Below are 18,279 nucleotides of genomic sequence, written 5' to 3'. Positions count from 1 at the left end.
GGGTTATGCTAAAGATAGAACGGCTTCTGAGCATTAGGCTGTCCTGGGTCAAGAGTAGTGTCCTAACAAAGCTCCTTTATTCCACATTAATAATATGTCAAATAAATCCCGTAAAGTCCATTTGATACTTCTTTTTCCTCCCAGCCATCCTTGAGGGTCCCCTGATTTAAATTGTTAATGAACAGCAAATATATAAATACGTTTGCAGAATTTTTAGGGAATTTCCGAAACACCCAAAAATATTGATCACTGGGGACTACCACACTGTTAAGATCAGTCACAGTATTTACTCATCCTCCAGCGACTAAGAGATAGAAAATAATGCTCCTTTCGTTACTTTGGATTGGATGGAAACCAAATGTTTTAGCTGCTTTTTTTTGTCATTGATGGTGTGAGTTTATATTGCAGCAAGCAATTGTTTTGTGGGATCCCTAGGAAGAAGGAAGCTTTCATAGAGATGATTATAAGGAAAATGCTAAAAATATGCAAAAGGGATGTGGTTTTGAGGTGTTTGGAGGCCCATGATGAAAAATTCTGTAGTCAGCATGGTTTCCTTAAGGGAAAATCTTGCCTGACAAATCTGTTGGAATTCTTTGAAGAAATAACAAAGAAATAACATTTCTTCTTTGAAGAAATAACAAGCAGGATAGACAAAGGCGAATTGGTGGTTGTTCTGTACTCGGATTTTCAGAGGGCCTTTGACAAGATGCCACATATGAGACTGCTTACAAGTTAAGTTAACAGGAAAGGTACTAGCAAGGATAAAACATTGGCTGATTGATAGGAGGCAAAATGTGGGATTAAAGGGAGCCTTTTTTGATTGTCTGTTGGAGACTGGTGGTGTTCCATGAGGTCAGTGTTGCGACCACTTCTTTTTACGTTATATGACTTAGATGACAGAATTGATGGCTTTGAGGCCAAGTTTGTGGAAGATATGAAGATAGGTGGAGGGGCAGGTAGTTTTGAGGAAGTAGAGAGGCTGCAGAAGGACTTAAATAGATTAGGAGAATGGGCAAAGAAATGGTAGATGAAAAACAGTCAGTAAGTGTATGGTCATGTACTTTTGTAGAAGAAATAAAAAGATAACTATTTTCTAAATGGAGGGAAATTTCAAAAATCTGAGGTGGAAAGGGACTTGGGAGTCATTGTGCAGGATACCCTGAAGGCTAATTTGTAGGTTGAATCGGTGGTGAGGAAGGCAAATGTGATATTAGCACTCATTTTGAGAGGACTAGAATACAAAAGCAAGGACGTAATATTGAGGCTTTATAAAGCACTGGTGAGGCCTCATTTGGAGTATTGTGAGCAGAAAGGATGTGCTGACATTGGAGAGGGTTCAAAGGAGGTTCATGAAAATTATTCTGGGATTGAAAGGCTTGTCATATGAGAAGTGTTTGATGGCTCTGGGTCTCTGCTTACTGGAATTCAAAAGCATGAGTTGTGACCTCATTGAAATCAATTGAAAGTTGAAACGCCTTGATAGAGTGGATGTAGAGAGAATGTTTCCTATGGTGGGGGAGTCTAAGACCAGAGAACAAGCCTCAGAATAGTGGGGTGTCCTTTTAGAATGGAGATGAGGAGGAATTTCTTTAGCCAGAGAGCAGTGAATCTGTGGAATTCCTTGCCACAGGTAGCTGTGGAGGCCAAGTCATTCACTATATTTAAGGCCCAGTTTGATAGATTCTTGATCATTCAGGGCATGAAGTGATACAGGGAGGAGGCAGGAGACTGGGGCTGAAAGGGAAAATGAATCAGCCATGATAGGCCAAGTGGCCTAATTCTGCCCCTGTATCATGGTCTTGATATTCAGTTTGTGATGTAGTATCTGCAGAGGGAGCCACAGATTAGAAAATGTGTTGACTGATAAAATAGAGCTGCATGTAGGAACTGAGGGAACTTTATAAAAGCCTTTGAAGGGGTGACATCTGTAGATGTAACTTTGAAGCTATTAACATGCACAGCTATTGGCCTCTTTATTAGGTACACCTGTACACCCGTTTGTTAATGCTAATACCTAATCAGCCAATCATGTGGCAGCAACTCAGTGCATTAAAGCATGAAGACATGGTCAAGAGGTTCAGTTGCTGCTTAGATCAAACATTAGTATAGGGATGAAATGTGATATAGGTGATTTTTACCATTCAATGATTGCTGGTGCCAGATGAGGTGGTTTGAGAAGCTCAGAAACTGCTGATCTCCTGGTGTTGTTCATGCACAACGATTTCTAGAGTTTACTAAAAATGATGCAAAATACAAAAAAAAAAATTCTGTGAGCATAAACACCTTATTAATATCAGAGAAGAATGGCCAGCCTGGTTGAAGCTGCCAGGAAGGCAACAGTAACTCAAATAACCTCGTGTTACAAAGGTGGTGTGCAGATGAGTATCTCTGAGTGCATAACACATTGAACCTCGAGGTGGATGGGCCGCAGCAGCAGAAGAACATGCCGGGTTCCACCCCTGTGCCCACTCCATTAGGTACTCTCCTGTACCTAGTAAAGTGGCCACTTTGTACAAATGGCAAATTCCCAAGCCTTTGAGCATCATTAAGCACATAAATGTGTGATTTCAAGATTTCAATTTTGGTACCAATTGTATTTCAGTGTAGCGTATTTTAAGAAGCAGAGGACAAACCATGGGATGTAGACTCCCTTGAAAATTAATCCTTCAGAAAGTTAAACTGTTCTTGACTAACTCCAAGTTGAGGAAGCAGCAGTGGCCCAGTCAGTAACTGGGTCTGGTGTCACAGGTAGGTCAGACTGAACAAGGAAAACAGATCTCTTTCCTGGAAGGATATTATTAAACCAGGTGGATTGTTACAACTATCTGGCAGTTTCACCTTCACTGAAACTTTATTTGATTATTTGACAGGAAACTTTTCAGATGCTGTGTTGGATTTAAACATATGCCTCTGGATGAATAGCTTGAGTTTTTTTCCTTTGCTAAACTCTGGATTTTACTGCTTTGTTTTCATACCTATAGGTTATGGATTTCATATAACAAGTGAGCACATGTAGCAATGTTCATCCAACAAATTATTTATTTGTGCAGTATGTAATCTGAAAATGAGTTTATTCACATGCGACCATGAACAAAAGAGGTTCTGGATATCTAGAGTAACACAAACAAAATACTGGAGGAACTCAGCAGGTCAATCTGATTCTATGGAGAGGAATAAACAGTCGACATTTCCTTCTTCCATTCCACTTCGATTCTTTCTCCCCTCTTACTACTTCTCACCTACCTGTCCCCGGTGACCCTCCATTAGCTTTCTCCAATGGCCCCTTCTCCTCTCCTATCAAATTCATTCATCTTCAGCCCTTTACCTTTCCCACCTATCACTGCCCAGCTTCTCACATGATTCTCCCAGCCACCTTGCTTCACCTACCAGCTTCTAGCTTGTACTTCCCTTCCCTCTACCTTCTTATTCTGGCTCCTTTCCCCTTCCTTTCCAGTCCTGATGAAGGGTTTTGGATAGAAGCGTTGACTGTTTATTCCTTTCCATTGATGCTGCCTGACCTAAGTTCCTCCAGCATTTCATATACATTATTCACCATGGAGATTTGCTAGTATAAGCGTCAAATAAAATGAATGATGGAACTAGGTTATCTAATAGCTTCATGGATTGTGCAGAGTGCTGTAAACTATAAAATACTGTACATAAGTTCATTTTATAAGCCAGTACTTCAGGTTTATGAGATGCTGCAAAATTATCAGAGTCTCCGGCTTTGCAGAAATTCATGGCTTATACAAAAGCCACATGACAGTGGAAAATTGTACATTGAATTGAATTGGTGACTTATGAACTTGCTGGTCAAATGTCACTCTTATCCGTCTTGTAAAACAGTAAGTCTTTTTTGCACAGCTACAGTTGTAACTGAATTCAAAAATCTTCAATGTTTAAACAAAGTATATAATTGTGTGTCACATGACCTGAAAGCGTATTTAATTTCATATCTTTATTGATCTTTGGGGAGCGAGCTCTTTAGTGCCTTTCAAAATCTATGTTTACTACTGAATATGATTGATGCCTTTACAAAAGACATTTAATTGCAACCTTAAAGACTTAGTTGAAGATCTGTTCTATAACTGGTGTTTCGGAGCAGCAGGCTTCCACACACGAGAGTTCTGTCATTGCTGCTCAAGCAGCAGATGTCTGTATTGTTTTAATGACATCTCAGCATGTTACACTGATTTGCCTGTCTTGGTCGTTTCCTTTCTCCTTTCTTCTCCTGCAAGGTATCCTGTAGGGCTCCGATTCCAGTGGTGATGCCTCTCTGCCTCTTGGGTGAAGCTTCAGAGTGATTCTGCAAGCGCAGGGTGAAGTGATTTGGGATGGCAAATATGACATTTTCAATTAAATTGATTTTGAAAGCACCTGTGGTTGACTTGGGGTGGAACTGGGCTGCCTGTCGATCTGAGTTTATCAGTCTGCAGGAGACTTAAGCTCTGGAATGCAAATTGCATGGTAATACTTGTGTAACTGCTGTGCATTATGTGCCTCATGAATTTTGCAAATGAAATTATCCCCTTTCCCTTATGAGACGGATTTTTTAATAAATCTATTGTTAAAATAAAACATAAAGGGAAAATTTGAAGGCATTGCATAAATCATATTATTTTCTGCATTTTTAAATATTATTGGAAGCAGCACACACAAAATGCTGGAGGAACTCAGAAGGCCAGGCATCTTCTTTGAAAAGAGTGGACAGCTGACGTTTCAGGCTGAGACCCTTCATCAGAACTGAGAGGGAAGGTCGGTGGGGGGGTGGGGGAATGCTTGAATTAAAGGGTTGGGGGTGTGAGTAAAGAGGCTGGCTAGAAGATGATAGGTGAAGCCAGATGGGTGGGATAAGGTCAAGGACTGGAGAAGAGCTAATCTAAGAGGAGAATAGACACTAGGAAAAGGGGAAGGAGGAGGGGACCAGGGTGAAGGGGGAAGTAATAGGCAGGTGGGAAATAAAAGGTCAGAATGGGGGAATAGAGGCAGGGGAGGGGGGATTTCCTTCACTGGAAGGAGAAATCAACATTCATACCATTAGGTTGGGCAGTATCCAGATGGAGTATATTGTGTTGCTCCTTCACCCAGAGGGTAGCCCCAGTTTGGCACAAGAGGCAGATGGATCGACATGTTGGAATGGGAATGAGAATTGGAATTAAAATCTCTAGCTACTGGGAAGTCCTACTCGCAGAAGATGGTGTGGAGATGCTCAACAAAACGGTCCTCCAATTTATGCTGGGTCTCACCACTATGGAGGAGGCTGCGTCAGTAGCACTGGACGCAAGAGATGACACCAGCAGATTTGCAGGTGAAGTGCGGCCTCACTCAGAAGGACTGTCTGGTGCACTGAGTGGAGATGAGGGAGGAGGTGGCTTGAGCAGGTGTAGCACTTAGTCCACTTTAAGTTCCTGGAGGGAGATTAGTGGGGAGGGACGAATAGACAAGGAAATTATGGAGGGAACAAATCCTTCAGAAAGCAGGGGGAGGGGGAGCTAAAGATACATTCCATGGTAGGGTCTCTTTGGAGATGGTGTAAGTTGGGGAGGATCATGTGTTGAATATGGAGACTGATGGGATGGTAGGTAAGGACAAAAGGGACTATTTCGCTAGTACAATGGCAAGAAGGTGAGGTGAACACAGATGCATGGGAAGCCGAGGAGATGTGAGTTAGGGCAGAATCTTGTTACATACACCTGTTAGGGTGCATTCCCCAGATACCTTATGAGGTATCCGTAGCCTTCAGCCAGGAGCGGATGTCATCAGGTGGTTCCCAACCTTCACAGAGTGTTTCGACCCTTAACCACGACACTCTCCAGTTGGTGGGCCGGCAGTGGTGGCCAAATCACTGCCCATCTGCTCCTGGCTTCCAGCTTCCCTCCTCTCGCCTACTCCAAATCCAACAAGAGGCTCGTTCTGCCTCTTCTCCCATCCTACGAGCCACTTGTTTTTTTACTCCTTTTATCCAGGCCCAGAGCTGACAACAACCGCCATGCTGATTTGGCTGGGAAACCTCTGCAGCCGATCTCCACAGGGAACAACCATGCTGCCAACCCTTGTCTTTGCACTCCTGCACTAAGGGCTGGTTCTTCAAGGCCTTTCTCTCATGGGCCTCTTCCCATCCCTCCTCCCATGGCACCATCAGCTCAACCAGAATTATTTTCTGGTCTTCAGTTGACCACGTTACAATGTCCGGGCAGAGGGTTGTGTGCACCACTTCTGGGAACTGCAGCCTCCTTCCCACATCGACCCTCATCTCCCAGGGCCTGGCTGTGAGCAGCAGAGTTGGCTTTGGTTGTTTGGTTACGAAAGGCCTGTCTCCCTCTTTGATGAAGGTGATGGCCTTCCTCAAATTTGTGCCATTTGTCCTCTTCTTGCATCTCTCTCACTCTAGTGTGTCAGCAAGAGCCAGCAGCACCTTATAATGGTGCCACTAATGGTAGAAGGAGTGAAACCCCATTTTTCAAGGAGGCCCTTGAAAGGAAAACTGCATCCTGGGAACAGATGCAGTGGAGGTGAAGAAAATTATTCATGATTCGATCCAGAGTGCATATATTGTTCATTTTATAAACACAAGAAAGTCTGCAGATGCGGGAAATCCAAAGGAACACATCCAATATGCTGGAGGAATGCAGCAGGTCAGGCAGCATCTATGGAAAAGAATGAACAGTTTAAGGCCAAGACCCTTCTTGAGGACTGAGAATGAAGGGGGAAGACGCCAGAATAAAAAGGTGGAAATTGTTAACTTTGTCATTTTGGTAATATTATTTATTTATGGTCATGGAACCTAACTAAATTTATTATGCAAAGTTCAAGGAAATCATAAGTATGTCACTTGCACAGGGAGAATGAAAACAAAGACGTACCGGTTAATGGGTTAATTGGTCATTGTAAATTGTTCCATGATTAGGCTAGGATTAAATTGGGGGATTGCTGGGCAGCATGGCTCAAAGAGGCGGAAGGGCCAGCTCTGTGGTGTATGTCAAAAAAAATTTTAAAACGATAAAAATCAGGATTGAATTTGTGTAAACAGTACAGCACAGGCAGAATCGGTGCCAACTTGATCCAATCAGTTCCATCTCTCTGCTCTTTCCCCAGAGTCCAGGAAATGATTCTCTCTGAAGTTCCTTTACAACTCTCACTTGAGTTCAGATCCGATCGCCTCATTATCAGGAGGATGTGGATGATTTAGGGAGGATACAGATGAGATTTACCAGGATGTTGCCTGGATTAGAGAGCATGTTGAGTGATCTGAGGATTTTCTCTTTGGAGCGAAAGAGAAAGAGAGGTGACTAATAGAGACATATAAGATGATGAGAAGCATAGATAAAGTGAAAAGCTAGCACCTTTTTCCAAGAATGCAAATGGCAAATATAAGAAGTCATAACTTTAAGGTGATTGGAGGAATAGATAGGGGGGATGTCAGAGGTACAGTGTCTTGAAAAATTATTCAGCTCCCAGGACTATAGTTACACTTCTCTGTTTAATTTTCTAAATTTAAAATATATTGAAGTAGGAACTTTGAGCTAATCTACAAAGCATTGTGCATAATGTCAAATCAAAAGAAACATTCCAAACCTTGTCAACAATTTACTAAAACTTAAATGCCACAATTCTGAGGGAAAAAGTATTAGCTCCCTTTGTAATTAGTGCGCTAACTTTCCTCAGCTGCAATACCTTACCAACTCACTTAATTTGTTCATGTTGAAGGATCACCTGTTTTCACTGAATTCAATAGAATTTATAATGTAAGGTTCAACAGTATGATAGATTTTCAACAGACCAAACCAAAATGAAGACAAAAGAGCATTCAAGACAAGACGGGAAAAAGATTATAGAGAAACACAGATCTGGGAAAGGGTACAAGACCATCTCAAAGTCGCAGAACATACCTCGGAGCTCAGTGCAGTCTATCCTGAAAAAGAGGAAAAAATATGAAACAATAGCCACACTGCCTAGTTCAGGCCCACCTCAAAACCTTGTTGCCGGAGAAGAATGGCACTTACAAGAGAGGTTACTGTGATGCCACCCACCACACTGAGTGAGCTGCAGCAGTCTGGAACTGGAACTGGAGATGAAGTTCATGGCTCCACAATCACTAATGCCTTGCACAAAATGGGTATTTATGGAAGAGTACAAGGAAGAAGCCCTGGCAGTAAAAAAACATAACCTTGCCCATAAAGTCTTCACAAAATGCTTCATAGATGTGAATGTGGATAAGGCTAAAGTGGAACTTTTTGCCCTCAACACCAAGTGGTACATGTGGTATAAATCTAATGCTACACATCAGCCCAGGTACACCACCTTTACTGTAAAGTATGGTGGAGATAGCATCATAGTATGAGGATGCAATCCAGCAGCAGGGACTGGAAATCTGGTCAGGATTGATGGGAAGATGAATGCTACTGAATACAGAGGGACCCTGGATAAAAACCTGCTACCCTCTGCCAGGAAGTTTAAACTGTAGAGGAAGTTTGTCTTTCAGCAGGGCAATATCCAAAGCACACTGCCAGGGTAGCCATGGAGTGGCTTCAAATGAAGAAAATTAATTTCCTTGAATGGTCTAGTAAGAGTCCTGACCTTATCCTGATCAAATATCTCTGGCAAGACCTCAGCATTCAGTCTACTGCCACTTCCCAACTAACCCGGCACAACCTGAGCAAATTTTGCAAGGAGCAGTGGGCAACTCTTGCTTCATCACTTTGTGCAAAGCTAATAGAGACTTATCCAAAAAGACTATAGGCTTTAATAGCTGCAGAGGTGGTTCAACTAAGTACTGAACAAAAGGGGATGAATACTTTTGAACTGCTGACATTTCAATTTTTGAATTTTTAGTTTTTTGTGCTTTACAATTTTCATTGTTCTTTTTGGATTAATTGTGGAAAAAAGGAGTGTGTGATTCACAATTAAATGTTCTCAGATAAAATGATCAATATCCCTGGTTGTATGTGAAGAATGGGTTACAAGCACTGCAGGTTTTTTCGACGGAGTGGTAAGTTGTGTAGAAAGCCCTGCACAGGTGGTGGTGGAGGTGGAAACATTAGGGACGTTTTAGATAGGCACATCGATGAAGAAAAAATTGAGTCCTATGTGGAAGTGAAGGGTTTCACTGATCATGGAGTAGTTTAAAAAGTCGAAGGGCCTGGACTGTACTGAATTGTTCTATGTTTATGAACTGTGTCAGGCAATGAAAGGCAAAAAAAAACCTGACAAATTCTTTGACTATGAAACAAGTGCAACATTCTGGAAGCATTCAGGAGGCAAGGTTAGATCCACAGAAGAAGTCTCAGAGCTGACATTGTTGGGCCAGCATCTCTACCATAGAAATTCATTGGCACACGCTAGGTCCCTCTTCACATATGCCTTCTGACCATCTTAAGCAGCAGTAGCGTTCTTGTGCTAGGTTTCACTCTGATAACAAACTGGGACGGTTGATTTTTTGAAATCGTTGATTTCTCCATTTTAACCTGAAGACTACTGTTAGATGGGGTTGAGAGGGACAGTAGCGGAGCAGACTCAATGGGCCAAATGGCCTAATTCCGCTCCATTGTCTTATGGTCTCCTGAGATGCTGCTCCTCTAGCTCTCCACGGTTGGTGTGGGGAGCTGAATGCAGAGATATTAGCGTGGCCATTGGAGACTGGAGGCTCAGGGTCATTCTCTTGGACAGTGCAGAAGTGTTCTGCAAAGTGGGCACCGCTGCTCTTTGTTGAGGAAACCTCACTGTGTGCGCTGAAGGCAGTATCCTAAACCTGAAGAAATACAAGTGACTCAGAGTGAACAGTGGTAGAGCCAGAAGAATGCCCCTGGGACTTGTGGCCCCTTCAGAATGTAGATAGGAAGAGGGAGAGAGTGAGAGTCTTCAACTGCAGTGGAAGGGAGGCCACATTTGTATACGGTTAATAAAAATGTTGTACCTCCAGGGCCATAGTGCAGACAGCCCCACTCACAGCCTACAGCATATATAGTTACAGTAGCACACACAGTCACAAAATAGCATTAGCACAAGTCCCTGAGTGGCATGGTCTGACAATTGATGGCCTGCCTATATGGCGTTGTCAAAGAGCCACATTTCTGCAAGAACAAGAACACAGCAGTTACTCATCTCGTGCAGGGTCAGCTGCAGATGAAGGCAATCCAGTTTGTCTTCCAGGGAGCGAATACTGGAGGGCAGCACCAATGGGAGAGTTTGCCTGCAGGTGCTAGATCCCATCCCAGCACAGATTCCAGCACGCCCCCCCCCCATGCCTCTGTTCCCTCCCACGCCAACTCCTCCCCCAGACTCCGCGGTGTGTGGGCCTGCCCTGTGCAGCAACCCAAGGTCACGCAACTCCTGTGCCATTGACTTTGCTGATGAACTAATGAACTGGACTTGCAGTATTTTGTATGACCGATGTCCGCAGGGTCTTCTGATCACAAGAAAAACTTTTAAAGGAAGGAAGGCATTTCAGAAGCCCTGGTGTGAAAAGTATCATCATCAGAGCAACTGAGTCAGAGCAGAAGACATTTGTAGAATGGAGTGGCGTCCTTACAAGAGGCAGGGTAGGAGGAGTTGTGGCCATGATGTCTGTGGGACATTGTGGGTTTCACAGAGGATATTGGCTTGCTAGTTCTTTCGCCTAAGCTGGAGATGGAGAAGTCAAAAAATGGAAAAGTCAGAGATGGATCATGTGGAAGTGAAACAAGGTGGAAATTGGCAGTGAAGGTGATGATATTATTGAGTTCTGTATGAAACCAAGGAGCAGCATGGATACATTGTCAGTCATCAGTCAGTCATTGGTAGCGACTCCTTTCCCCATCACTGCAGAGGAGAATATGGTCTCAAACAACATCTGGCTTGTGAAAACAATCCGTGACTTCTCATGGAAATTTTGTAACAAATCCAAAATATTCATATTTATAACACATTTAGTCTAGTTCAATGAAAACTCATTTTATTTCAGGTTATAGTTTAAAAATGTCAAGAGGCACCAATTTGAAATGAAGGAAGTGCAAAATGGTAAAGAGATCTGTCTAAGTCTCCGCTTCATATTCAAAGATCAGCGACATGGATGTGGGACAACTGTGGTCAGGTGTCGGACAGAGAGAGAATGGACGAAGGCTACCCTCCTCCCCAGGAGAGTGAATAGTCAGCAGATTCTGGAGTCAGAGTTCCTTGCAGGCAAGATGACCCCCTGAGTTCACAAATTGGCAAGATCAGAGTTCAAGGCCAAGTGTTCGGTGATTAGCATTTCCTGGGATTGATGTCAAGGATCGAGGCCCGACAGTTGAATCGGAAATGTGGAACTTGAGGGCTGTTGACTGGAGCCGAGTCCTTAACTCTACAAGTCCGCCAGGGAGGTTGAAGCCTGGTGTTTGCAGGCTCAAGTCTGTATCTGCTGGACTCTGGAGGTTGGAAACCTGTCCTGGGGTATAGAGGGCTGTGTATATGCATGGGTGGGCAGGCGGTACGTGGCTCATTTTTACTGTTGTTGTTTTTTGCTTTTTGGAGCATTATTGACATGCTATTTGGTGCCGGAATGTGTGCCGACACTTGTGGTTTGCCCCAGCACACCCTCAGGTGTTGTTGGTTGCTAATGCAGATGTTGCATTTCACTCTATATTTCGATGTGCACGTGACAAATAATCTTGAATCCATTTTCTACCTCCTTTACAGCATAACATTCCCAACTATTGCCCTCAGCTCATTGAATCAGCAAGAGTGCCCAATGACTTTTCATTGAGTTAAATATACATTGCTTATCAAGCTTTTCTTAGCACTTCTTTTGCACTTGGCATCAATTTGTGGAGAAAAAAGTCTCAAGTTGATCATTACCTGCATCTTAAGAGTTTATTCATAAAATGAAGATTGTTAATGATGACCATGACTTCTGACATTACCAATAATTAATGTTGTGATTTATGCAACTATTTTAGTGTAATACAGCCACTTTGTGTTTGACCAAATGCTCACTGATAATAAATTAATGTCATTTATTGTTGACAATTTTAGTGAATTAAGGAAGTTCTTTTAAAAATTGTAGGATGATTACTCATTTTTATGTAGAATATAAGCAAAGTTAAGTGGTGTTTGATTGTTTATTAACCATTGACCACACCATATTCTGTTCAGAATGTTAATCAGTATACTGATTCTAATTTAGATCTCTTTGAATTTCAGATTCTTCTCTCAATAAATTATACCTTGAATCTTTGAATTTCAGCCTCTTCTCTCAATAAATGATACCTTGAAGTACAATTTAAGTTTTACGGTACATGGTTGGCTAGACATGGTACAAATCTGAATATCTTGAATTCATTATAAAGTTTCCATTATAGGTCACAGATTATTTTCACAAGCCAGTTTTTTTTAAAATTTGAGACTGCTTGTTCCTTTGCAGAGTTCTTCAGTAATGTGGGAGAGTGAATAAAAAGCAAACACTAGTATTTTCACACCGCAAACTCGCTGGTATTCTATAGCGGTTCATGTTGAAACTTCCTTCGCCCTACCAGAAATGTATTTGTATAATTCAGCTTGTCTGTGTTTTGTTTGAGGCTTGGAAGCTTAGCCAGGGTAATGCTGCTATGAAACCCTCTCATTGTGCCAATAAGATAACCAAAAGAAGTAGACACCACAAACCGGCAATCAGACATTACAATACTGCGACCTCTGAAAGCAGTGTATGTGCGTGGGTAGGAGGGAAGAATGGGGCTTGTTTTGCTGTTGTTGTTCTGTTGCTTGTCAGATTCTGTGTTGCTCTGATGAGCACTGTGGGCATGCTGCTTCGGAGCCGTAGTGTGTGGAGACGCTGGTGGGCTGCCCCCCAGCACGTCCTTCGGGTGTGCTGGTTGGTGCCCACGTGGTGTATTTCACTGTATGTTTCAATGTACACGTGACAAATAAACTTGGATTTTGAACCTTGAATCTGGAAAGCCACCAGGTCTGATTGGTATGTATCATTTGTGTGATTGAATAGTCAGGAGCCTTGGCAAGATACCCTATCATAGGTTATTGCCATAGTCACAGCAGAAGCCTCTATCTGACAGGAGTCCAGAGCGTACGCACAAAATGCAGGAGGAACTCAGGAGGCCAGGCAGCATCTATGGAAAAGAGTAAAGAGTCGACGTTTTGGGCATTGGGACTAGGGATGAGAAGTCAGAGCAAGAAGGTGGTGGGGAGGGGAGGAAGAAGTACAAGGTGGTATATGTGGCCTATCTAGCAGGTCTGAGTGAACACATGGCCAAAAAGTCCAGGATGTTGGCCTTAATATATGCTCTAAGACACACAAGAAATGCTTGGAGGTTGAACAATGGAGAAAATTGCCCTCAAAGTAATGTCTATGGTGAATTAAAAATCTTAAGAATATTGGGTTAATAAAGCCTTTGGATCCATTATAGTCCATCACTTTAAGCTTGTGGACTACATTCAGTGGCTACTTTATTAGGTACACCTTTCATGTAAATATCTAAACAGCCAATCGTGTGGTAGCAACTCATAAAAGCATACAGACGTGATTAAGCGGTTCTGTTGTTGTCTAGGCCAAATGTTAGAATGGGGAAGAAATGTAAATGAAGTGGAATAATTGTTTTTGCCATATGGAGTGGTTTGACTATCAGAAAATGCTGATTTGCTGGTATTTTCAAGCACAACAGTCTCTAGAACAGGGTTCTAGCTTTTTTTTGTGCCAAGAACTCCTGCCGTTAACCGAAGGGTCCGTGCACCCACTCTTGGGATCATCTGCTCTAGAACTTGCAGAGAATGGTGCGAGAAACAAAAAGAAGTTCTGAGCGGCGGTTGTGTGGGTGGAAGTGCTTTGTTGATGAGAGAAGTCAGAGAGGAACGGCCAGACTGGTGGAAGTAGACAGGAAGGTGACAGCAACTCAAAAAGAACCACGTGTTACAACAGTGGTGTGCAGAGGAGCATCTCTGAACACACATCCCATCAAACCTTGACGTTTACATCAGCCGAAGGCTACACCAGGTTCTACTCTTGTATCTAAAAGTGGCTGCTGAGTGTCTGTCCCAGTGCATCCTGCTCGTGGGTACATTTGGTTAGAATAATCATGAAACATCAGGCAGTCTGCTGATAACCTTCGTGAAGTACAAGTGTCTGGTTACCACACTATCAAAACAACCATTTTGTATTGATTTAATTCAGTGGCTTCTATTTCTTTCCAGCTTTCCATTGTGTGTGTTTTGGTAAATTCCTTTTGTAAATCAAAGGTTATCATTTCTGCTACATTTCATTTGTTCACAGATGATGTAGCTGAAGTGAACCACTTTGTCAGACGTAAGTGACTTCACCTCAATTGACACAGACTCTTGATACATCATTTACATTAATGTCTTAAGATTGGCCAGATTTTGCTCCAAAGATGTTATATTTTTGGAACTGGAGCCCCATTGATCCCCTTGAATAATTCTGCAATTCCCAGTGGGTAAGTTTCACTGTGGTAACCAATGTGTGTGTAAACTTCACACTTGGATCCCCTGAACATTGTCTTTTCATCAGTTGGAATCTCCTGTAAAGGGATCAGAAACACAAGAGGGATCATTTTCCCACTGCCCGCATAATTGCATCCTAACTCTTTCCCTAACCCTAAACTTAACCCTTGCCTACAAAGTTCAATGTTCAAAGTAAAATTTATTATCATAGTACTTACATGTCACCATATACAACCTCGAGATTCTTTTTCTTCAGCAAATTTATAGAACAGTAACTGTAAACATTGGGAACTGTTAACTGTAAACAAACTGTGCAAAAGCAATAAATAATGAGCATGAAATAACAATACAACAAACTCCTTAAATAAGTGCTTAAATGAGTGTAGTTATCCCCTTTTGTTCAAGAGTCTGATGGCTGAGGGGTAGTAACTGTTCTGTTACCACACTCTTCTTGGGCACGAATACAATTGAAGCTTGCTTGAAGCAAATGGGTACCACACACTGCTGGAGTAAGAGGTTGAAGATATCCATGAATACATCAGTAGTTGGTTGGCACAGGTCTTTAGTACACTCCCTGACCAAAACTTGCCTACACACCCCCATACCTGAGCACTCATTCCCTATAGTCCAGCTTCACCCTCCACACCAACCATACAAGGGGTGATTGATATGTTCATGGCCTAAGGTAGAAGGAGTCAATTTTAGAAAACAGCACATTTATTTTTCAACATAGTCCCCTCCTACATTTACACACTTGGTCCAGTGGTCGTGGAGCATATGGATCTTGGACCTCCAGAAAGTGTCCACAGCAGGGGTGATTGATAAGTTTGTAGCCTAAGGTAGATGATGAGTTATACAGCTCTCATTACATGCACATGCAGGTCAACTCTTTGAGTGATTATGCAGAAAGTTTGAAGTTAGTAACTCGTCTCCTTCTACCTCTGGCTATGAACTTATTAATCACCCCCTGATGCATTATTAACATAAGTAATAACCCCACCACTTTAGCATATTCCTAAAAGTTGTGTAAGGAGGAGGAAGTTCCCAATAAAAGCAAGTGTTGGACCTGGTTAATGGGTATGGGCCATATGACACTGAATTTCCAGTAGTGAGATCAAGAAACACAAGAGGTATAATTTTCCCACCGCCCACATAACGAGCATGGACATCTCTGTATCTTGTTCCTTGCCTTCAAACTGAATTCCTTGCCAGAAGATTTGGTAACATGTTTTTTTGGTGGATTTGAATTCCAAGGAAAAATATACAAGAGGAAGAAAATTGGAGACAATACAAGAGGCAGACAAAAGTCCATGATTTTCCTTGTGGGTCTCTCTTGTTTCTGATTTATGGAATTCGATGCAGTCTTGATGTTTTCTTCATGATTTTATTAACCAATCTTGCATGGCTGCTCCATATGTGGCAAACTGGAGCAAAAACAGGCTTTCACGATGCATACGAGGTTCCTGAAGCACATCATGAGCTATGTGAATGGTCCTAGTTGGGAGCCTTTAAGTAACCTACTTAGTTTGCTCTTCCTTGATGTCAGCCTCAAAGTAGTGGAGCTAGTAGCTTTTTGTTGAGCCTATTTTGTTGGAGAGAGCTAGCAAGTCATTGGTTCAAGTTCCAAGCACCGAATGGGCCAGAAATTTGAATCTCGTGAAGTAAGATAAGAGTGAGAGAAAGCAAAAAAAACCTGAAGATACTGAAATAAAAGCACAAAGAAAGGACTAAAAAAAACACAAAATGCTGGCAGAACTCAGCAGGCCAGACAGCATCTATGGGAGGAGGTAGTGATGACGTTTCGGGCCGAAGCCCTTCATCGGGAGGCCTGCTGAATTCTGCCAGCATTTTGTGTTTTTATTTATTTCCAGCATCTTCAGATTCACTCGTGTTGACAAAGAAAGGACTGATGCCTTGTTTGAAGTCCCAATCTTTGCTCATTATCACATTTCCAATAAAGAATATTGTTTAACATGAAGTTTTGGTGTCTAGGTTATTAATCATTTCCAAACTAACACAACCAAAAACTGTATTGCTATTGTGATAGTTGGTGAGCTTTAGTTAGTTGATTATAGCTTTATTGTCATTGCTGAGGACAACGGGATTGCAAACAGTGCAAAACAGCAGACTGGTAATTCATTTACTAAAAACACAATGACTAAGTTTAAAATAATGTGTGAGTTATTTAGAATGACATTTAAGTTACAACTGAATTAAAAACAAACAACTCTAAAATTAAAAGAAACAGTGGCTGCCCGATGTAAATTGCATTTTACAAAAATCAATGCAAGAGAACATCACAGCAAAAGTCATTATTGATGAAATGCTGCTGATTCTTTAGAAATAAGATCATTCTTGTATGTGTCTCAGAAAGCTGACTCAAATAATTCTCTGAGGTTTTTTTTTAATAAACATCCATTATTTTAAATGGGGAAAAACAGTTGAAGGAATTCCCATGATTTTGTGGTGGAAAAAATCAGATTAAAATGGCATTATGTAACTGAGCAAATGTTGTTAAGGAGTGCTGCCACAAGGAAGCAGAATCCATCATCAAGGACCATCACCATCCAGGCCGTGCTGTGTTCTCGTTGCAGCCATTAGAAAGGAGGTACAGGAGTGTTAGGTCCCTTATCACTAGTTTCAGGAACAGTTATTGCCTGTCAACCATCAGGCTCTTAAACCAATGTGGATAACTTTACTTACCTCAACACTGAGTCCACAATCTATCGGCTCACTTTCAAGAACTCGACAACTCATGTTCTCAACATTATCTATCTACTTATTATAATTACTTGTTTTCTGGGTTTGCAGTTTGTCTTCTTTTGCAATTCAGCTGTTTGTCAGTCTTTGCTTATGTGTAGTTTTTCATTGATTCTATTGTATTCTTTGTTCTGCTGTAAATGCTTGCAAGAAAATGAATCTCAGGGTAGTATATGGTGACATATTTGTAATTTGTTAATAAAGTTACTGTGATGGAGAGTGTTCGGTAAACGCTTTCTGTACACGTGCATTTACACGTACAGACCCACAAACACAAACATTGCCTTGTCATTCTGCTGTTGACCGTTCGTTTCCACGGATGCTGCCCAACCTGCCAAGTTCTTCCAGCGTGTTGTGCGTGTTGCTTTGGCTACAGCATCTGAAGAGTATTTTGTGTTTACTTGTCATTCTGCTATTGTTGCTCTAAGTGTGCGCAGAACTTACCCCAGTATGTTCTTCTAATGGGTTTGGCTTTATGGTGCCATTCCCACTGCACACTTCAGAATATTCCATTACTTTAGTAATGGGGATGTGTAAATGTGTATGTGTATTTAAGGTAGTTCCTTCTGTTTATTTTGTAATGTGATTGTAACTACATTGTGGGGTGCATCATATTCTAATTCATGTGTAGTTTGAAGTTAACTTTATGGGCAAATAATGATGGTATGTTCCGGAGTCTTAAAAATAATGGGGTGGTTTGCTGTTGGAGCAGAGAGAGAAAAACCGAGCTGACAGGAGTTCACATTGGCCATAGTATGTAGCTATAATTGTGTTTTCTGATAGATATCGTCTTGTAAATATTCACTGTTTTTGCTATTTTTGCTCATTTTAGACACATCTAATAAATGCACAAAAATGCTCAGTGACTCCAGCCAATTTTTCCCATGTGGTCAAAACCCATTTATCTTAACAGTTACTTTTGAAAATTTTTTTGAACTTTTGCTTTACATATTTATCTGCCTTTCCCTAATACTGGTAAGACTGTTTTTCTTCAGAGGTGGGTTTTATTTAACATGGAGGATGGTCAATCAAAATGTACCATAATACTGCTGGGGGAAAAAATTAAACTGTTGGTAACTCTGCTTTAACTTTCTGCTG

This window comes from Hypanus sabinus, chromosome 7 (assembly GCF_030144855.1).
Source record: "Hypanus sabinus isolate sHypSab1 chromosome 7, sHypSab1.hap1, whole genome shotgun sequence".
NCBI lineage: Eukaryota > Metazoa > Chordata > Chondrichthyes > Myliobatiformes > Dasyatidae > Hypanus > Hypanus sabinus.
Note: the sequence above shows the minus strand (reverse complement) of the source record.